Source organism: Ostrinia furnacalis, unplaced genomic scaffold (genome assembly GCF_004193835.3).
Source record: "Ostrinia furnacalis isolate ACB-3 unplaced genomic scaffold, ASM419383v2 OfSCF0710, whole genome shotgun sequence".
Taxonomy (NCBI): Eukaryota; Metazoa; Arthropoda; class Insecta; order Lepidoptera; family Crambidae; genus Ostrinia; species Ostrinia furnacalis.
This window is the reverse complement of record NW_021130949.1, coordinates 3,546,042-3,569,179: the sequence shown is the minus strand read 5'-3', so window position 1 is coordinate 3,569,179 and position 23,138 is coordinate 3,546,042. Positions and strand designations below refer to the sequence as shown.

At 35.2% G+C, this 23,138-nt stretch overlaps 1 protein-coding gene across 7 annotated transcripts in view; it reads left to right on the top strand.

Moving 5' to 3' along the window:
• Nucleotides 1–3,505: 3,505 nt before the first annotated feature.
• Nucleotides 3,506–23,138, top strand: part of Nhe2 (Na[+]/H[+] hydrogen exchanger 2) — a 63,673-nt gene continuing 44,040 nt past the window's right edge. For all 7 annotated transcript variants that reach the window (XM_028300398.1, XM_028300395.1, XM_028300393.1 and 4 more), the window contains exon 1: nt 3,506–3,633. The gene's annotated coding sequence lies outside the window, so the exon portion shown is untranslated. The remainder of the gene's footprint in view (nt 3,634–23,138) is intronic.

Below are 23,138 nucleotides of genomic sequence, written 5' to 3'. Positions count from 1 at the left end.
TCCCTTATGTATGAGTATAACATTTTTCATCTAGCATTCAGTAAACATTTTTCTGGGCGAGACAAAATGTATTTTATTTGCCATCCTGTTTCGTATTCATATTGAGCTCAGCGTCTAGCTATTTAGACTAGCAATTTTAAAAGAACAGAACCTTGTTTCACAGGCACCTTGTAAAATGATATGCTAATATTGTTGCAGCTACAAGCAAGTAGGTATATACCACACACAGGTCAATTTAACACAGTAATAGTATGTAATTATTAATTTATATTGCTTGGTTACAAAATCGCTACTTCGGCTGAGTTGCAATAACCGGTGCTTTTTGTATGGAGTTTGACAGATTTTTGACGTTATTAACGTTAATGATAGTGCAAGATGGTGCAACTCACATTAGCTGCCACACTACAGCTTTTTGTGCTTTCCTTCGTTCCCAGAAATTGGAGATTTCAAGTTTGACAATGAGACTATTGATGGTGTAGCGTGTAGGTAATAAATAATAGTAAATCCCTCGTTTGTCGTGAGTGTGGTACATTTATAGCACAGTTTTTACTCCAGCATAATGTTCCCGTGTTGTTTGCCCTAGATTCTGTTGGTGAGTTAATGAAGTGTTATGGTTCAGCAGCGCGAGGCCGTTTGTGAAGACGCAGTTAATTGGGTTCTGTTCAATTAGCGAGTATTCCTGGGTGCATTGCTGCTCTAAATGATATTTTGTGGAGGTTTGTTTATGGCTCGAGTAGGGTTGCCAGGTTTCAAACGTTAAGACGGAGTTGTCAGCAACAGTCGAAATACCGGATCCCTAAAATCTATTGAATCGTTTATCGATATTGAGTTTGTACACCTAATAAACACCGGGAGTAAGTCTGCTTTGGCTAGGTTTACAAAGTCAAACGTTTGGTTATACAGACGTCTGGCAACCTTAGATTCAAGGCCGGACCGAGAGTTTTAAGGTGGCCCACCTACTATACTCTTTCGCATTATCGTCTATTTTTGACTTTGACCAAGACTTAGCTGGGGGCCCTGGGCTGAAGCCTAAAAAGCCATATTATGGTAGATCCGGCCCTGCCTAGATTCGCATTATGTCAAAGTGTTCAATCTGTTACATACACTTGGCTGTATTAGTTCCTCTCTTACATTACCTGATAACAATTCTAATAAGTATTAACTTACGTAAGTATTAACTACGACTACAATAATTTATTAAGATTCCATTAAAATTCACTGGACTTGTAAGATTCGAACCCGTGACCGCATTAGCTCGTTAGTCCAGTCAATGAATGCTTTAACGACGGTGTAGAGAGAAATCCGTGGAACATAATTTCTGACCTCGGGACTTTATTTAGACTAGTTAGGAGGTGAACATAGCAAAAGTCCCCGCCCTTAGCCCTTGAGCCGCCGGGGAGAGGGGGGTTTAATGGTACTACTTTTCGGTTTTTCTCTTAATCCTCGGAAACTATGCGTCCTAGTGACATGACTACTATGAACCAAAAAAATCTTATTCAATTTGCTACAGGTGAGACAGTCAAGTTTTTCTATATCTTTTATAGTTTTCACGGCATCTGCTCTAGAAGGTCTGTAATTTTGGAAATTTTATTTTTGTCTTACATGTTCCCATCAATAGAAAGTCGACTAAATCAACATTAAGCAAGTATTTTAGACATGCGGGAGCACGTTAAGCCTAGTTCCAGGGAGGGGACTGCACCGTGCGTATATTTAGACGACCCAATTGGAGCCACTTTTGACTCCTCATCACTGAAAAACTACTGTGCATTAACACTTCAAATTTGGCTCATGTGTTGAGACTTGCAAGATAAACATCAGCTTCAAATTTCATAAATATACCTCAAACGGTTATTTAGGTATTGACGTTCAAAAATCGACATTTAGAACACTAAAATCTATCTAAAAATGTAAAATGTTAAAATTTACTGGTTTTTTATTTGTTCCTTTGTATTTACACATCTACCTATCCGTATGCCAAATTTGAACCTACAAGGTCATCTGGAAGTTGTTAGAATTTGGTCTATAGGTCAGATATGTAGATTTTTGGACGTCAATACCTAAAGAACCGTTTGAGGTATATTTATGAAATTTGAAGCTGATGTTTATCTTGCAAGTCTCAACACATGAGCCAAATTTGAAGTGTTAATGCACAGTAGTTTTTGAGTGATGTGGAGTCAAAAGTGGCTCCAATTGATTCGTCTAAATATACGCACAGTGCAGTCCTCTCCCTGGAACTAGGCTTAACATGCTTCCGCATGTCTAAAATATTTGCTCAATGTTGATTTAGTCGATTTTCTCCTGATGGGAACATGTAAGACAAAAATAAAATTTCCAATATTACAGACCTTCTAGAATAGATGCCGCAAAAACTATACAAGATATAGAAAAACTTGACTATCTCACCTGTAGCAAATTGAATAAGCTTTTTTTGGTTCATAGTAGTCATGTCACTAGGACGCATAGTTTCCGAGGATTAAGCGAAAAATCGAAAAGTGGTACCTTTAAACCCCCCTCACCCCGCCGGCTCAAGGGCTAAGGGCGGGGACTTTTGCTATGTTCACCTCCTAACTAGTCTAAATAAAGTCCCGAAGTCAAAAATTGTGTTCCACGGATTTCCATCTATAATGCTTTATTGACTGGACTACGTGTCAGAACTGTGAATTATGAAAACACACTCCTTAAAACAGTGGAAAAGAAAATTCGTTTGGCCTTAAATGTTGCTGCCTTAGTGATAAAATAAAACTGCTTCTGGCGATAATATCAATTATAGTGACGTATACAGTTTTTGCATTTGCACAATAGGGCATATTAAAAGTATCACACGATTAAAATAATGATCAGTAAATAGTGGTTGATAATGATAGTTTTTGATTTCTTATGAGCTTACAGTTGCTACGAAATAAAAAGAGGGAAACTAAGGAAAATTTAATTTAGTAACCCCAAAAAATTTAGAACGTTTCGTTATGTAAGTAATTTTCTTGTCTCTAATATTTTCCTTGATGGATTGAAAACAATCTTTTGAAGTCTTGGTAACCATTTTACAAAAGTAAAATAAAATATTATGCTGACTGTCTTTGTGATTACGTATTTTCCTATCAATTTGCATGTGGTAAATACTTAAAAACAAAAGAATATAAGTAAAACATTTAGGTAATGATGACTTAAGTTAATGCACGTGATACGTTATAAATGGGCAGCGAATTTCAAGGAAAGAAGAGCTTTAATTTTGTCATATTTTTCAATTCAGTTTTCCTTTTCTTTATTGTGCTATAGATAATGCTTTAATTCTTTTAATTCACGTGTTCATTGTTTTTACGCAAACGCATTTGTTTTCTCAAAACAATTCATGTGTTTAAAAATACCGATCAAGTTTCCAGAGCGTTCACGTGGATTTGATCATCGTCCCCCCGGCAACCGTTGCGGATAGAGTCCCGCCGCCCTCCACCGCGCAGCCGTGGCGCTCGGGCGGGCGGCGCGCACCGCCCGCCCCAGTCGCGGCGCAGCCTGCCGCCCGCGCGAGTATGTCCCGCGCCACGCGAACAAAATAACCTAAACAAAAAATAACTAATCCAACAACCAAACAAAAAAACATCAAAAAACAAAAGAGCAACCACCCAACGCCGGACGAAACCCGTACGTACCGCCAATTCAGTCATTCGCGACCCTGATTGTCAACACCATGAAACATGGCCACCACCACGAACACATGATCGCAATTGCAACGAGAGCTATTCTCAGCGTGCCCCAGAACGCGGTGTTTATGTGCCCATACAGTTTGTATACGTTTGTGTATTTTTTCGGCCGTTACGTAAATGGTACGCGGACGGTAAATCGATAAGTTATTAAATGTTGTATGGAACGGTTTGATTAAAGATTGTTGCCGAATTATGCCCAATTTGCCGTAGCTGTATGCTGTATTAAATAGGTAATTTTTAAGTTATTGGTGATTAGTGGTAGGGATGGGGTAGAAGCTTTGGTTAGATAAGAATAAAATGTTTGCCCAAATTAGGTTAGTGTCTGTGTACGCGTTAGGTAGACTATAATTAGGTTTTGCCTGGGTCCCAGGACAAAATGTCATTATATAACGTGATCCTTGTTGTGACGTAAGTGACGGGCTCCCCAGCGATCTTGCGTCTGTCGTCAGTAGTTACTGTTTGTTTAGGTTTCGGTAACAAGATAATATTGGGCTAAAGATGTCTAACTAAGAACATTTTTGGGGTATTTCACTTGACAGTTCAGTGTCTTGAACGTAATTATTCCTTTGAGTGATTTAACAGGGCTTATACCTACCCAATTTGCATGAGTTTTGTTTAAAACGAGTACCTACCTATATAAAAAGAAGTGAGTAACTACGAGTATAATATTTGATAAGGTAAGTAAGTAATACCTACAATTCATAATTTTCATAATGCCTCTAATAGTGTCTTACATCATTTGACCATTGTATAGCTGGTTGAATTAGTAGGTATTTGTTGTAACATCCAATGTCATTAAGGGTCGATTCTTGTCGACACAACGGTCAAAAATGCAATCAAATAAATCGGAGGGTCAAGGCGCTAACGTCGCGGCGTCGCTTTAGGGTATTTTATCCATCCACGTTTATTATTGAATCATACTTCACAATTTCAGATTTTTTTGCCCCGATATTCTCATTTAAATAACAAAAGTTCTGACTATTTGCCGTTTTACAATTATTATGAAACTTTCGTATAACTAAAAATAGAAATTTGTAATTACATAATATCTCAAAATAATTACATTTCCATACTGAACGTAATACCTACGTCGTAGTAGCAAGTGTAATTAAAACGAAAGTTCTAGTCTATCATCAATGAAAGAACAGCTGTTGTAATTAAAACGTTCACACAACAACCCAACTCCAATTTATCGTATAAATAACGATATATTGAAGCGCTTTATACTTAACTCGTAGTACCTAATGCAACACATTTTAACTTTACGTAAAAACAATCGATACAAAATGTTGCTCGCCAGTTAATCGATCAAGCTCTTATGTTGTTACTTTAATGCTTTAAATACAGGTCTCAATTAAATAATTGATGGTGTTGTTTAATGTACTTGGAACAATCGATAGAATTCGTATACAACCGAACATTTTGTTTCTAGTATAAGATTGGAGTTTTCTGAGGGTTAAGGTGAAACTCCGTAGCAAATGGCAAATCAATACTATGTGATTTACGCATATACATTAGCTTTTTTGGGTCACACTTAAAGGTAGAGCCTGTAAACAATGGAACACTACTTAGATTTTGATTGGATAAAGGCTCATGTAAGGTACCAATATTTACTGTTTTGTCTTACCTACGAGTAAGTGAGGTCGTAACGAACCGATTTATTATGTTGCGCAAGAATGTGTAGCCTAATTTTCAATGAACTGCACGAACTGCGTGGTATTGAATTTAGTACGCACTTTTAAGTAGCCAACTAACTGAAACAGTAGCCCTTCAAGTAGCAGTGAACCGAGAAACAATAATGATGGGTAGGTACAGTTACAGCACATACAATCATGCGTAGGGTTCCAAAAGCTAGGAATGTATGTATCCCTTGAAATTAAATCGTAACTTCATAGACAAAAATCCTATCTTTCAGATTTTTTTTGTACTAAAAGTAGTTGTGGAAGAATTGGCTCTGGATTCTTCTATAGACACATTTTTGGGGTAAAAACCTTTCCTTTAATGAAATGAAGTTTAGAACTAGGCTTTTTTAAATGGTGCCAATATTAGTGGGAAGTGGGGATGCATACGTTTGAAAGTGCTTGTCGCGGGAGGGTCGATTTTTGTGATGACCAGTGTATGTATAAAAAAAATTTAGGAGAACAGTCCTTATCTTTGAGCTTTACCAACCAATATGACTATCGTCCGTATTCACAAACATTACTATGAGGTTTCACAGTGCGCGTGGAAGCACAGGGTGACACAACACGCTGTGCGTTCGATTTGCTGCTTCACTTAAGCAAGTATCGTTTGTGAATACGGTCGTATGAGTATAGTAGGTATCTTTTATAGTCAGTCAGTCTTTAGACCCTTACCACAACCAAAATATTCCTGAATGTAATCTAATAGGTCTAATAAGTATATCACACAACCACTGATCGATCGGCATTACCCGTTTAATTATATCACATGGATGAGTTAAACTATTCGTGAGATCTGGGTCATGGGGCGGCCTGTAATGTGAAGGGCGCCGTAACAATAGACTTTATGGCTGCGGTACCCATAGGGTTCAGTGCTTCAATTCGGTGGGTTGTAGGCTTAAATGTCAGGCGTATCAGTGCGTATTCTAATCTTAGTATAGACTATGGTATACATAGAGCAGTGGTTACAATACGAGGAGGTAGTATAAATTAAGGATATACACCTACCCCTTGCTGAATTACAGGATTTTCCTGAAATTAAATTAACCATACTTTGATAATGCTCTTAAAGTTTGATTACCTTTTCTTCAATATTCTCAATTTGATGATTACAAGAGTTAGGAATAAGGTTTCCTTTGAACAGTAACTCAATCTGTTGAAGTAACAGGAATAAACCCTAACTGTGGGACGTTCTTATAGAATTACAAACAACTCTCCTCATACGATGAAAATAAAAATAAAAATCCACCCAGTAGGTGATAATTGGACGTCTGGCTCCTGAAAATGTTTCCAAAAGATTCAACTACCAACGCACAGGTTTTTTCTTTCTTGTTACTAATAATCCAGACCCTTCCAGGATACGTCGATAATCAAGCTCTGTGTTTGCCGTTTCCCCAACGATCGCAAACATTCTTTCGTAGACGGCTCGAAAACGCGTTTTTACATTTTCCGAATGGTTTCAGCGCCTGGGGAAAATGACTAGCAAATGTACGGCGTAAAAGATCTAATATTCTCTAAGAGAGTGGTAGTACTAACTGTTAGTACGTGTTTAGTTGTTTTTCTAATACTGTTTATGAAAGAAAACCCATCTTTGCAGCGATGATATAAGGCTAGGGTATTTTACAAATATTTTTTTTTTATTCAAATGTGTTAATTTTCCATATCATCGAAGTTTTTTTGTGTAAGAACTCTACAATTCAGTACTTAGACAACAATTATTGTAATAGGTAGATCGGTATCTTTATTATTACCTACCTATTAACCACATACTGAGATTGAGTATCGAACAAAAATAACTCTACATAATGAATACCTAAAAGTTACTTCAAGGTATATATGATGTATCCTAAAATACCTATTAGTATCATGCTACTTAAGTTTTATATTCGCATTATGGAAATAAACAGCTCTACAAAATGATAAAAATGGTAAACAATGAGTTGGTTTAAAGCAAACTTTATTCGTCAGATAACTTGTAGATGACTGAAAAAACTCAATCATAAAATAAAATTAGATCCTTTAGGCTGAGTTTCACCACCAGACTTTAACCGAAAGTATAGCTATACCTAACCGGTGTTTTTTGTAGGCAGTTTGACAGATTTTTGACGTTTGTCAAAGTTAAAGTAAGATAGTGCAACCCAACCTAAGTGGTAAGGAGAGTATAGAGCGCGTAAAAATAGCTTATTAGTTCTCAGTCTCTAGGACTAGGTATTTATGTACATAAGGTCAGTGGTAATGTTAAATCTAACGGACTTGTTCTATAATCATATAAACTAGAATGACTCGTAGATGTACTGCTACATTTAAAAGTTCCCATTCCCACATACTTTATTGTATGTTATATGCCATCTCTATGTGCATTCAGTATGAATTTATCCACTATCGTGGGCAGCTTTCTGTAATTGGCACTTGGCTGTAATAGAATTACCCTAGCCATTCAGTAACTGGCAAGTCGATTAGGGGTAGTCCTATGCAACTAGTTAAGCTTTCAATCATAAGGAATTTCCTAATTTTATTTAATTTGTTTTATGAATTTCGCTTCCCGCGAATCGAAACACAGAAATCAATTGTTATGAGGTCTTATGCGACTGATGCTTGGGGTCAGATGGGTTAATAGCCTGCTTTGGGAGAGATGAACCCACGAGCGCGACTGTTCTAACCGCTAAAAGCCCGTGGAAAAATGCGTTTTACGCAGGATCATGTTATTTTGCATTATAAACACAGAAATTATTAGGTAGTAAGGTATTTGTCTGTTTCATTTATTGGATACTTACGATTTAGAAGGGGATTGGTCTTCTAAATATCACGTTAAAAAACCAACATCTATGGAAGTAAAATAAAAATATTCGTACCTTTGTCTTAGACAAAGCTAAGCCATTGGTCTGGCCAACCTATAAACTATGCTTACGCTCAAACAAATATTTATTTTTCAAAGCCACTTTTGCGATTGGGTGTCGTTCCCATTCGATTTGTCGATAAGTAGTTATCTTCAAGGGTACCAGCTGAAGGGCAGTGCTATTCAACACGATCTGCTAACATTTGTAGACAAAATTACGAGCAAGACTGGAAAACTTATTTATAGCATTTGGCAGAGGGACAAAGCAATGAAATACAGTACATTCATGTCTAACATGCCATTGCTGGAACATTATATGGATTTGGTTGAGTCTTTGTTGCATATTCAAGTGTGCCCTAGAGCTTTCGAAAAATTAGGTACACTTCATGTGCTAGTGATTTTTCATGTGTCGTCTCTGAATATGGTGTCTTTCAGTAGGCACTAAGTTTCTTAAATAGCAGGGCTTGACTTTGTACCGAAGTATTTCGTCAAGCTATTGTGTTGTGATCACTTCTGTTTCATCTTCCAGTCCTGGCATCATTGGGTACCTACTAACTTACGCCCGTATTTAAAAATATCAAACATTACTATGAGGTCTCACAGTGCGCGTGGAAGCACAGGGTGACACATGAACCAATCAGAGAGCTCTATTCAACGCTGTGCGTTCGATTTGCTGCTTCACTGAAGCAAGCATCGTTTGTGAATACTTACGGGCGTTAGTGTAATTGTAGGTAGGTACTGTTGTGAAAGAGTTTCTAAAATTCATTACCTGGTGAAAGTCACTGACATAGACCTCATGAATAGTAATCGTCATAATTCTGTTTTCCCTTTGACAATCTAGGGTTAACATAAAACAGGTGTATCTAATCAATTTCAGATTCATTAATTTATGTTATTCGAATATTTTTTTATAACTCCACTTTATTCCCCCATATTTCACGTTGTGAAGGTTATTTATTATTTATTTATCTAGTTGATCTATTCGATTGCGATCGCGGCTTTCATTTGTCGTGTTTGCTTCGTAAACACTCCGACGTTGTTTTTCATCGATAAAAACGAGTTTGCTGTAGTTAGTTACTAACTCATCAGACTATTATTTACTCGCTTTCCGCCCGCGGCTTCGCCCGCGTGAAATTTTGTCTGTCAAAGAAAACTTTATCGCGCGCGTCCCTGTTTCAGAAACCGGGATAAAAACTATCCTATGTCCTTTCCCGGGACTCAAACTATCTCTATGTAAAATTTCATCAAAATCGGTTCAGTGGTTTAAGCGTGAAAGCAAGACAGACAGACAGATAGACAGATCTAGACAGACAGACAGAGTTACTTTTGCATTTATAATATTAGTATAGACAAGTATAGATTAGTTACAAAATTATCACTTACTCGTACTAGCTGTGATCGCAACTTCGTGTGAGTCAAAATCGTTTGAATCAATTTTCTCGTTACCGCATCATTTTTCATTGATACTCTGCTTCTATTGGTCATAACTTTGTAGCACTTATTGAAGGCTAGCTTTACGTTATAGGTTTCCTATGGGCTATTCAAAACAAAAGTATTTTTTCAAATTGGTCAAATATTTCCTGAGATTTGCGCAAATTGCAAATAAACTCTTTACAATATCGTCAGTTGCAGGTTCACTTGGGGTAACTGACAAAATACGGTTTTTGAATTAAATATACAGTTTTTCTTAGTTTTTTCTGCTCTTTCGAATGGTATACGTAAAAAATTCTAGCTAAAAAAAAATACAATTACACGGACATTTTCAGGTGTGAACTTTTCAGATTTCCTTCACAATTTTGGTGTAACTGACATTGTAATAATTTTACCAGGTTGAATTGGTGTATCTGTAATAATGTAAAAATTTTGCTACAAAACTTTGCAATTACACTGATTTGCTAAGGTTTATAACATGAAATAAAATAGGAATTTAGAAAGTTTTAAGGCATATTACATTATTATTATACCAGCAGTATCAGTGAAAGAAGTTAAAGTTAGCTCAACAAAAAAATATTGAAATTGAGCAAACTATCCAGACAACTAGGCGTCACTGCGCGTTGCTAACATTAACCTGTTGTTACTCTGTTACTTTTACTGTTGTAGTACTCATGACCTTAATTCAACATTGCTTTAAAGAGGTGAGAAATTAAATCCATTTTGTTTTCAGTTTAAGTTGCCCCGTAGAGCTATATACGGTATCGGTAAGTCAAAGCTTAAAAAAATATTGAAATTACTTAGTTTCACAGTACTACTTTAGTTATTTCAATATTTCTGTCTTAAAAAAATTTAAAACACATAGTTTCTTGATTTTCGTGGCTTTTTTAACATTTTTAATGAATGAAATAAAAGTAACTTATAATAAAATAAAAAAAATAAATAAAGAAAACGACAAAATGTTATTTTTTTTATGAATTCTCTTATTTTTTAATACTTTTACATAAATTATACAGCAACTAAGTAAACAAAATCCAGCAAATACATCAAATTATTTTAATTTGGGCAGTACTTACACCAATTTGACCTATGTTTTTTCCAAAAGTATGGTGTAAAATTAGTGTAACTGTCAAAAGTACAAAAATACATTGGTGTAACTGCAATTTATTTCCTTAACTAAGACATTTAGATAATTCTTTTTATTTAATCTAAAACCGCGTAGAATTCTAAGCATTTCTGTAAAAACAGATCCAAAAAAGGTTAAATAGGAAAAAAGTTATGTCCGATTTAAGACGAAAAAAAACTTTAAACGGCTCTACTGAAAAACTGTATTTTGTCAGTTACCCCAAGTGAACCTGCAACTGACGATATTAGACTGAGTACACTTTTACCGTAACTATAACGATAACCGGCGTTTTTGTATGGACTTTGACAGATTTTTGACGTTTGTCAAAGTTAAAGTAAAATGGTGCAAACCAGCCTTAGAGTTACAAACAACTGAATTAGATGCTACATGTTCATCTTAATGTATAGTCCTTACTTTGAACCTAAACTGTTTGTGTCTAGGGAATCCAAAAAGCTTTTAAACTCGTTAGAAACTCAGGTACTCATTAGTATAAAACGAAGGAGGTAAGACTTAACTTTGTGAAGTTAGAGAGCGTCTCTACTTTTAGACTAGTTTCAGTAACTTTCTCATCAAAATAAGTACCTACTTCGAATAGTAGAGCTAATATCTTCGTACCAACGATTTGAGAAAGCAGTTTTTCCATTGTACAGAAACCTTTATCTACATCAGACATGACATGTCGCCTCAAGAAACTAGACTCATAACTATTAATTAATCCCTTCGAAAACACTGTTATTTCTATTAGTCAAGAACTTTAAAAATCCAATTTGCAGTTAGGTACAGGGATAATGGTTTGACTATCAGATTGAATAAACAAGAGGTCAAATAAAAATTGAAATAAAGAACTCTTTAAAAGCGATATTGAACTTTTAATTTAACCGTGGTGAATTCTGTCTGACTGCATTCATGCATGTTATCCATCCTAACATATTCCAAATTACTGACCACAGCGTTCAGACTATGTCTGTCTACTTACATTTATGTTACTAACACCCTTATTACAAAAAAACAAGATGCCACAATGTAGCTACATTAATCGTCCTCTGTACAAAGACGTTAATCCGAATGGCAGTCGTTTCGTTCAGTGTACATCGCCGGTTTATTAGTGGATTTAACCTAAGCGCGCCGGCAGATTAGCATTGGTGGGGCGATAAATTTTTATAATGCGATTCGAACGGCCAGAGCACTCCCAGTGTACGAGTACAGGTTAACTCAATGGCTCTTGAGGGTACGATCTGAAATTGAAATACACTTTTATGGATTTAGTCTAAAAGAAAACCTGCATTGTAATATTTCTCAAAACCTTTACTAGGATTTCTTAGTCTGCCAATATTCATAAATACGACGGGTTTTATCCTTAGTGATGAGATTTCAAATTGAAATGTTTATGCGATCACTACGACTGTGTCAGAGGATTTTACATTGCTGCTTTGGACTGTGACAAATTATTTTTTCATTAACTTTTTGTATTCCAAAAGCCCTGACAGCTGTGAAATATCTGAGTTAAAACTACATTAGTTTTTTACCCGACTACGGCAAAGCAAAAGGAGGGTTATGATTTTGACAGGCTATGTTTACATTCCAAAAATGTCTTTGACTTTTATGCATAACTTTTTAACTTAAATCTACCACTGTTTTGTATAAAATTTCCTAAGTTAGTTACAACTTTCACAGATGACATAAAGCTAAGCATTAGCATCTCGTCTAGTTCCACTGTGCGCTGTAATGCAACAAAATTGTGTAGTCTACTAAGTATGCAGCCTGTAAACTTTACGATGTTTAGAATTTTACAGAGTCATGCACCCTTAGCGTCAGTCTGACACAGTTCATTGCACTACCAACTCCTCGGGTCACCGACGAATGCACTTCATGTGCATCGATCGAAGTTTATGAGTTTTCATTTGAGAAATTGAAATTGAAAATTGATGAGCGGCTTTCGTAAGGTTCTAATTCGATAACTAGACAAATCTTTTGTTTGAATTCCCATTAAGAATTTAGGCTACCTACGACTTTGTCAGTGTGGGTTTAGGTACATCATAGACTTCCTTTCAAAAACACTTTATCTATTAATAAGTATTATTAACCTAAGATATAAGAGTACGCCTTAATTTCATCTCTTTAAGATGCTTTTGTAATAAAATTAATCCCTTGTTTCTCCCACGACCTATAAAGGGCTTTCTATTTAGATTCATTAAAATTATTTTAGCGCTTTATCCATAAACGTAAGAGAGACTAATGCCCGTTTTCACCAACAATCCCTAATTTTTAAGTGACCCCTAAGTGAAAACAAAATCCCTGTTATGTGTTACCATAGGGGTCACTTAAAAATTTGGAATTGATGGTGAACCTACCAAACATTGGTTAAAATACAAACTACATTTTTATTATGCACAAAACAAACGACAAACCCAATCTGAGCTATGAACTATGTAAAACAAATCTTCGCCCGCAATGAAAGAGTTAGTATCCCCGAGGACTAGAAGTTAGGTTTTTGTTCGAAATCATTTCCTTTTCCATGATTTCAAAGGTTCAGAAAAAGGACTGTATTTTCCAGTCGCCGTAAACGGAATACGTTTTGTGATTCCAACTGTAAAAGAAGTTTGCTTGGAATAGAAATGGAATAAATATTATTGGCAATCAACATGTTGTTGGCTAGCTACATTTGATTGGAAAATAAATAGATACGATAATGTTAATGTCAACAGTTTGAGTTCTTTTTATTCTGTATGTTCTTACAAGGCCGTGCTATGTAAGCCCTAAGTACCTACTACGTAATTCAGTAGCGTATCCTCTTGACTAAAGAGGTTGCATAACTTTGTTTCAGTAAAAGTAACGTATTATTAAAATGTCTTTTTCAGAATGTAAGCCAAGGTCTGATTTAATTTGAATAAAGTTAGTTGGTATCTCTTATAAATTATATATAATAATAATAATAAATACACTTTATTGCACACCAAAGATAAATAATTATTCGTGAGACTCATAGTCAGGTATAAGATGACCATAGACGATGTATGACCTTTTATTTTCAAAAAAATATTTAGGTACACTTTTTTGCAAGAATATCAATGTTAATTGACGATGACAATAAAAATACCTGAATAAATAACAGCTTTACTAGAAACCCGCTACAAACCCGCGTTTGACCTCAGCCAGCCCACAGTTAGAGACGCTCTAAAATTGGACTTAATTGGGGCTTAACTTTTTTACTTCACGAAATGTAATTTTTTACTCACAAAAACAGAGATTTTATTAAGGTAAACAATATTATTGTTAGGAGTAATTAATAGGTATGCTTTGAAATAAGAAATTACGAATGAACTTGAAGCTTTTGTTATAAAAGATAATGAACTAAAGTACTAAGAAATAGTATAAAGGATTTTCTTTTACGTTCTTATAAGAGGAAAATTCATTTTTGTTTAGTTTTAGACTTTAGAGTAATTTGCGTGTTCACTTTGGTCGTTTCACTAACAGAGAATGCAATTTGTTCGACAATTTCTCGTGAAATATTACCAAAGGGTGAGTGGTTGACAGTTTCTTTGCCAAAAGGTGAGTGTCCTCGAATGTCTAGAGATAGTAAATAGTCGAGATTTTCGTGCAAGATTAGATTATTAACCTTCTGTAGTTAAACGTTTTAATTAAATGATTTCATTTATACTAACGTAAACGTAACGTAACTAAGGTAGCGGAAAGGCGCTGGATGCAGGCCGCCACCGACCGGCCATTGTGGAAATCATTGGGGGAGGCCTATGTTCAGCAGTGGACGTCCTATGGGTGAGATGATGATGATGGTGGTGATGATTTATACTAAAATAATACTTAAATGCGGAAAGTATCTCTATTTGTTGCCTTTTAACGCCAATTTTGATGAATTTTCTTAGAGTTAGATTGAACCTTTGATAAAGTGACAAGTTTTGTAAAAGAAAATATCTTTGAAAGAGAGCGAAATTTTCTACAGAGAACCTTTTAAGCGATATGATAATCTTTTCACCAAAAATAAAGTGCGATAAATACTTTCTGTGAAAGAGCAACTCCCACGCGGATGAAGGTGTAGGCTGTATGTAAATAGGCAGTTAAGTGTTTCACATAAGTGTTTTCAAATCTCCACTAATATTAGGAAGAGCATAGACTTAATTTTTTGTTTGTATTGTATAAGTACCTAAGTAGGCTCTAAAGCTATTGGAAACATTTCAAAAATCCTTTCACTATTAGTATTCTACATTATTTTTGATGATAGGTAGTTCGCCATATCAGCTAGTAAGTAATATAAAATCAAATTCAAAAATATTTTATTTAATTTTGATCACTGGAGAATTTTGGCACTTATGAACGTCATTTAAAGAAGAAATAGCATTAAATTCACCAATAATTCTTGGGTTGGCAAAACTGAAAAATAGAGCAATGTTGTGAAAGTGCATTTAGTGCAACCTAGTAAAGCAGTCATTCGAATTCAAAAGGCAGAATGAGATCTCCAATACAATAGTTGCGTTAGAAGCCTGAACGTCTAGCGAATGAAACGGATGGTTGTTGCAGTTTTATTTTTAGAATACACACTCGTTTACGACTCCGTTTATTGAGTAACGTTAATGGACTTTTGTAGAATACCGTTATTACGATAGCGTTATTAAACTTTCAGTAATTTTAACACTAGTTTTACTGGATTAGTTTGAATTACAAACTCTGATGAAGGAATTTCTTAATTAACTTTATGTACCTACTGCACATGAAGCTAAATTCGCTTTGATTTTACAACCAAAACTTAAAAAGCTTAATTAACTCTTACTTTACTTAATTTAGGATAGCAGTCGAATTTTAGTTTCCAGTTTCAATTGCTAATTAGTATTGTTCTGGATAGAGTCTTAGCTTTTTTTTAAAAATATTATTTAAATACTACTGTGCCCGTGACTTCGTACGCGTGAAAATACTTAGTTTGAAAAATATTTACCGCTTTTGCGACATTTTTCTTTACTGCTCCGCCCCTATTAGCTGTAAAGTGATGTTATATAGCCTAAAGCTTTACTCAATCAATGGGCTATGCAACACAAAAATATTTTTCAAATAGAACCAGTGGTTACTGAGATTAGCGCGTTTAAGCAAACAAACTCTTCAGCTTTATATTATTGGTATAGATATTATTATAGTAGGTATTAGTATCGATAAATAAGGAGGTAGGTAGAGCTACTTGAGACGGTTACAGCTGCTCCTTCTGATTTAATCACGTGGTACCCACCGAGGGTATAAAATACACCCCTGTTTGATTAATATGCCGAAAACGCGGGGCTTTTCGCGTACAATGTTTCGTTGCTTTTAAGAAAATATTTGCTAACATCTTAGTCAAGTCTCTTTTTGGTTAAAATGCGTCATGATCACAGTCTACCCACAAGTTAAAGTATTAAAATGGAGGTTTTAAATGTTTACTATGTGTCCTTCAGCTGATATATTGATTTTATTTATTAGTAAATAGCACCAAGTAAACCTAATACAAATACTTAGATTCAACGTGTAAATTTATTTATTAGGGACATCAACAGCTTACAGATTTTAATGTAACATTAGACACTTAAAAATAAAGAAAAACAATGTAATAAGATTACTATGCGATAAGAATTTATTTACAGAGAAAATAAGTAGGTAAATGAATAAATATGAAAAGTAAGTAGATATTTATTTTCACAGTCCATGAGTGCAGAAATGCGTCGCTATCTGGAACGAGAAACGAGGGCACATAAACGCTGGTACATTCACGGTAATTATCTATAAATACGGGTGATGTCAAAAGTATCCATTACTATATCTAGTATCTACATATTTTAATATATTTCCCCTACGATACGTTGTACAAAAGTTATGAACCGTTTGGAGGAAGGTAGGTAAAATATCCTAAAGAGGAATAGTGTAACTAGTGTAATTTTATTCTCAACGAGTTACGCTATTGTTACTTATTACAGTGTCTGAATAGGAACAAGCGTTTGTTTAATTTTAATTTCAAAGTTCGTTAGCGGATTCAGTGTGTAAACATTACCAAGAAACCTACACGAGTTATTTATTATTTTACAATGTGACTGAGCATTTTACCTCAGTTGTTGACTCTATGTTATTGATCTTTGCAAATTCTCAAATTGGATACTGAATAACTAAGTAAATGGAAATTATTTCACAGCAAATGAGACTAGATATTTTGTGATAATCAACAACTCGACACAAGACACTGGACACACGTCTGTCCAGTTGATGAAACGCAAGATTAGTATCACTTATTATTTCTCCATCAGGACACACTTTAAGATTAAACTCCGTGTTAAATTCTTGCCGTGTCCAGATAACAAAATATTAAGTGATACTATCCAACTGGACGCACAGAGTCCAGACTCTTGTGTCGAGTTGTTGAATAAACCGACATTTTTATTGGTGCATTTCCCATTACAACTACATAACCATATCACAGTGTGTAACTTTCTATACCATCACCGATACATGATTTGAGCTGCGTGTGAGGGCACGTATAGACAGACAAGTAAACCCAAAAACTTATCTGCTCCCATCGCATCACGCACGCACGTAGAGACGCGGCACGAAATCCATTTTTTCGCTATTACTCTTTTGTTTCTACAGCGTTATCTATTTCGTTTAGGGTTAGCTTAATACCGTGGGATCTTATGTAGTTGGAATAAATTCCATTTTGCAACAAAATTGAATAGTCTGACGTAGGACAATACTTAGGTATTTTGTTGAGCAAGATTATCCGTTAAGAAAACTAAACATTTTTAAAGTCAAAGTAATGGACGGTAAACGACCGAGACTCTTAACGCTTTTAAGATTATTAATTTTGTGGAGATTGTCATTCAGAGCCATTTAATCTCATTATTGTTGACGGCCTTTTGCCCTCTGCTTTGTTTAATACATTTTAGTATACTTAACGTTTCAGTACTGTGATTTAAATAATTGCTAGCATTTTGACTGAGTGAATGGTACGTCCCTTTTAGAAAAACGAGCCGGCAGAATATAAAATACCGGTTTCTAAGATTTTTTGTTAGACACTGAGATTAAATTATTATAATTTATTGAACCAAAAATAAGTCAGCATAGTTACACATTACTCTAGTTTACCTATTACCTACTCGTAGATAAAAACATACATTCAAATACAGACATATTTGTCGTATAAAGCCTCCTTATTTTAATATGTCACAAAAGTAAATTCCTTGATGTTATCACGTAAAGGTGAATGTATTTTCCATTCACAAATTGCTTATCGGGAGACAGTGGAAAATTTTATCAACAAAATGTTTACGTGGAAAAACACTGTAACTTCATTCAAGTATAATGTTTACGTTCTGTCTGAAAGCAATTCGTCATCCGATTGCTGAAAGGATGTTGTTTTCTCTATTTATTTTGTCTAATCCTATGGCAAAACCATAGGTATTTTATTAATTACCATAATTACCCTTACTAATAAAAAGTTACACGCTTGTTGAACACTGTTTTTTTTTCTTTGGCACTTTTACGATATTGGTATTACAGTTAGTACCTGATAATATTATGTGCTCGTTGTTTGTTGAACTAAAGTTTCAGCCAAACCGTTTGGCTTAGGCCACTTAAGTTTTAGGCAGAGAAAGTTCTGAGCTCAAAGTGTGTTTGGTCGCGGTCTGCTAAAGGATACAGTTTGCTAAAGCCTGGTCCGTGAGCACGTAGAATTTTGTCCAATGACCCCAAGCTACCCATCCTTATCGCTCGCGCGTAATTATGTTGCTGTCGCGCTCGCACACTCACTGCGGGCGCCCGGCCGTCGAACAGTCGCGATGGCAATATAAATTCGCGCGAGCGATAAGGATGGGTAGCTTGGGGTCATTGGACAAATTTCTACGTGCTCACGGACCAGGCTTTACCTAAAGTGAAATTAGAAAGATCGAACAATACAAAGCTTACGTGTTATGTTTTTAAGTTACATTTTCATACTAAACGTTACCTTTAAACAGTGTTCAACGAGCGTGTAATTTTTATTAGTAAAGGGGTAAATGTGAACATCGTTATAGCTGAACCAGACAAAGTGTAGATTCCCGAGGTTCGTAGAATGTCAATAAACTATGTGCCCAAACAACTTCAACAGCCAAGCCAGTAATTAATTAAAAAAAAAAAAAAAAAAAAAAAATTACGTGGTTGGACCATAGAATAATGTATGGCTAGACACACAACTGAGCTTTTTGTCACGAATGCAGACGGAGTTGCCTTGAACTCGAGTCGGAGCTTTTACTAACAAAACAAGGTTACATTATAAATTAATCCTTACCTACTTGTCTACAGGCTAGTGCTTGGTAGTCAGCCAAATGTACATTTTTGGTTACTCGTGATTTATTTATTAGGTTTTAAGATACCATCTAATTTATGACAGACTAGCTTTTGCCCGCGGCTTCACCCGCGTGAAATTCAGTTTGTCACAGATCGTCATAAATTATAGCCTTTATGTTGCTGCGTAGGTAAGTATGATTAATTACTAGGTACCTACTTCTTACCATATAATATTGCTGAAAATATTTTCAGCAATATTTTATGCATTGGCGTTAGTTCGGTTGTCAGCCCGTGTCAACTTAATTTATCAATAGTGTCTCAACCCTTATTTTCGGAGTTTCTGTGAAGAAAACCCATAAAAGTCTCCTTCACAATTTCAAAATAAAATTGGGTTGAATGGGTGAATAGGAAAACGTACAAACTTTTGTAGGAAAATTCCGTAACTTTGAAACTCTTTCAAAAGAAAAGTAAATTGTATGGGCTATGGTATTTGTACAGCATTAAACCACATAAAATAAACACGTGATAATGTGCCTGCAATATCACGGTCAGTTGACATTGCGTGAAGGTCTGCAAATAGATTTGTATGCACTTCAAATGCTACGAGTTTCTATTCTGGAGAAATATTATTATAGAGTTATGAGTGGACTTGTAGGGTTGTCAGTTTACATAAAATACGACATTACCGTAACAGCGTGTTGCTGGCAATTTCACATTGTATTTTTAACCGTGATTTCTTTCAAACGTCAAGATATTCGGGTGTCTTTGGGTGGCGGTAATCACTTACCATCAGGTGAATGAAGCTCGTTTGCCTCCTATGCCATAAAAAAAAGATAGGTAGTAGTAGGTACCAGTGTCTGAATCTCTGCACTTTAAACGCAGCGCATGTTGTTTACTTTAATGATTGAGTAGCAGTGAAATACTGCCAGATAAGGTTCTTCGGTCTATTTAGGTACATGCTTAAAACAAGCTCGCTCAAATAATTTGAAAAAAGCATGCTTATTATTAGTAATGTTTCGACACACTTAAGTTACTAAAGCCCAATTCGACCAAACTTTTATCCGAGCATAACTCCTGGTTTAACTGGCACATTGACAGTATCAGTATGGGAAATATGTCAAAACTGACGATTTATTCTGAGATTATTTATACTCTTGTTTGGTCGAATCCACCCTAAGTAGATATTTCTCAATAGTGGCATACTTTCGTGCTAGTAAAGAGCATGTGTAACTGTACCTTTATCGTACAGCAAATTAACTTTACCCCCCTTAATACAAAAAGTTAGACTTTGGTTGGTCTCGGACATTTAGTATGGAAATGTCATTTTAAACCAGTGTTAGTCCCGGGTTGAACTTTTTTGTATGGCCCTATAGGTTTAAAGAAATAGCGTTTGCATACTTAGTCCGAATTGAAAAGTCCTGCTCTCCCATTTTGTGCTGGCAACCCTACCTGGACAGCCAACCCGTCCGCTGCTGCAGTGGCCTTGAACTCGGCACGTGTATCCCGACACTGTTGCAGTTTGGCACAGCTATGCACCTGGCTGCTAAACATATCTGCAGCGATTCGGCTTGCTAAGCATGTGCCATACGAGAATTTACTGTTTTAAAATGAAGGCTAACTTATTTTAAGTTAACATTTGCCCGCGACATTCCTCGTAAGCTTCGATGTCTTGTTCATAAAGCTTAAAATGTTACTATTCTGCAGTATAAGATAAAACATTGTTTTTATCAAAATTCGATCAGTTAGAACAACAGCAGTTTAGAACTCTGTCTCAAACTTTTAGGGTAGGTTGAATCATCTTACTTCGATATCTATAAAAAACGTCAATATTATGTCAAAATCTATACAAAAACACTGGTTATGACTTTAGTTACGGTTAAAATAAGGTGGTGCAACTCAGTTTTAATTAGCTAATTGTTCATTGCTTATGCTCCAAAACATGGCATTACCATACAAAATTCATTCCTATCTCAGATAAATGTGTTTATACACAATTGTGATACTCGAAAGTGCCGGAGCACCTTACGTAATAAGTAGAGGGTAGGCGCGGAAAATCGGTCAAGGGAATACGAAGCTAGCGATAATCATCGTAACCTGTTTGTTTAGCGCTGAACATAAACTATACGCACGTAATACAGGGTGTTCCAATATTAGCAGGTCACACTTACACTGGAGGTAGCTGAGCCTAAGAAGCATCGCAAGTCTAAAATTTCCATAGAAGAGTCATAAATTTTGAGATATTATGACAAATTTTAGTTACTAATGTCCATAGGAAAGATTGATGTGTATTGAAATATAATTGATATTAGATTTTTTTAAATGGATTTAATAGACTTGTTCTATGCGTCTTAAGCTTATCTTCTTCTGGTGTCAGTGAGACGTGCTAATTTTGGGACATCCTGTATACCTATGCAGTTGCACTAATATTTCAAAAGTACCTAATTGATTAATTCATCTTGGTTTAGAGCAAATACATTTTGTGCAGGTGCTATAACACCAGTTTGCGAGTAACTTTTAGCTCATAACTCCTGGGAATTCCGAACTAGGCAAGGTTGAGTTAGTAGCAGATGGATATTTAAGTGGTTTTCAATATTTACATTACGGTAAACCTTTCAGTACCTACATCAGATGAGACTATACATTTTTGTTGCAAAATCACCTCTATTACTTAGGACACAAAAAGCCACCGTGTTTAGTAGCAGATTGGGGTGGTTAGTTGAAATACACAGCACGTCATATTTCAACTAACCACCCCAATAACAATTGTGTGGCAATATTTAACCTATCAAAATACTTATATTTTACGATACGTTTTCATCTGTTCATACATTAGCCCGGTTGCCTCTCTTTCATAAAGAAAATTTTTGTATTTCATTAGAAAAGTAAACTCAGCGATCAATATCAAAATTTTTACGTACCGTTTTCACAGAATTTTCTGATATTATGAGAACTTGTTAACAAGTTCGCTGGTACTCCTAGATATTATCAGTTAGTAATTAATTTATCTTTTCCACCAAAATACTTGAATGAAATACCATAACTCATTTTGGTGAATATTAAAAATTTGAATGATTTTTCGTTATAAAGTTTCGAAAGTGGATCAATAAAGCTCGCAGACAGAATGCTAAACTTCTTTTTTTATTATTTTGGAGAAAATTATTTCGATATCTTTTTAATTTCTATTTAAGTATAACTTTTTGATTTCCTACATTATCTAATCTACATAATAGTGGTGCATAAATTACTTAATTACTTGGAAAAGGAGAAAAAATAATTTTATATTATGATACAGATCGTAATACAGAATCTTTTGCGTACAAACGCACACGGCAATGTGTAAAAAAGATCGAAAAATCTATATTTAGTATTCTACAAACACTCAATACATCCAGTTTTTCTCAGTGGTAAAACAATAATAAAATAATGTAGTTAAATGTAAAACCTTTTTCGATTGTCCGAAAGGGATCTAAAAATAATTCCAGACAGATTAAAAACTCCGCCCTCAAAGATTTCCAATCAAAATTCAATTTGTATGCGGTTTAATTCAATTGAATGGCTATGGCCGAGTAGATACCCACTGGGCGCCCGTTCAGCCAAGCAAGTAACGGTTTCATACATATTCATACTGCGGCATTAGTATGGTCTGAGGATGTGCATCATAGTTGAATGTGCTTTGAAGATAACAACTACACTTTACAGTTTTATATTCTGCAGTTTTCAGCATATTAAAGCACGACGCAGTCACGCATTACTATGTTTCATAGCTTTTTTATGCTTATAATTAAAACTTTACTGAAAATTACTTCAGACTGGTGCAATCGAAATGGCGTGAATTTGCACAAGTAAAAACGAATAGTATGCTAATGAGTTAATTATGTAGAGGGCTATTTTCTATTAAGGTTGAGTTGCACCAACTTACTTTAACCGTAACTATAACAATAAATGATGTTTTTGTAAGGATCTTGACAGACTTTTGGCGTTTGATAAAGTTAAAGTGAGATGGTGCAACTCAGCGTAAGTATTGTATAATAACAATAACCTTTACAGGTAAACATTACATTGTGCTTAACTACTTATGCTTTTAA